Source organism: Eimeria mitis, genomic scaffold (assembly GCF_000499745.2).
Source record: "Eimeria mitis Houghton genomic scaffold, Emh_scaff969, whole genome shotgun sequence".
Lineage (NCBI taxonomy): Eukaryota > Apicomplexa > Conoidasida > Eucoccidiorida > Eimeriidae > Eimeria > Eimeria mitis.
Window position 1 is genome coordinate 10,289 of NW_013577140.1, and position 392 is coordinate 10,680.

Here is a 392-nt window from a genome sequence, read left to right on the forward strand (position 1 = left end):
TTAGGGTTTAGGGTTTAGGGTTTAGAGTCTAGGGTTTAGGGTTTAGGGTTTAGGGTTTAGGGTTTATTGGGTTCGCTTATTTATACAGATTCACTAAAAGAAAAAGAAAGAATGCAGATCGCGAGAGAAATCTCCATTCTTTCTTTTTCTTTTAGGGTTTAGGGTTTAGGGTTTAGAGTCTAGGGTTTAGGGTTTAGGGTTTATTGTGTTTATTTATTTATACAGATTCACTAAAAGAAAAAGAAAGAATGGAGATTTCTCTCGCAGTCTCCATTCTTTCTTTTTCTTTTAGGGTTTAGGGTTTAGGGTTTAGAGTCTAGGGTTTAGGGTTTAGGGTTTAGGGTTTATTGTGTTTATTTATTTATACAGATTCACTAAAAGAAAAAGAAAGA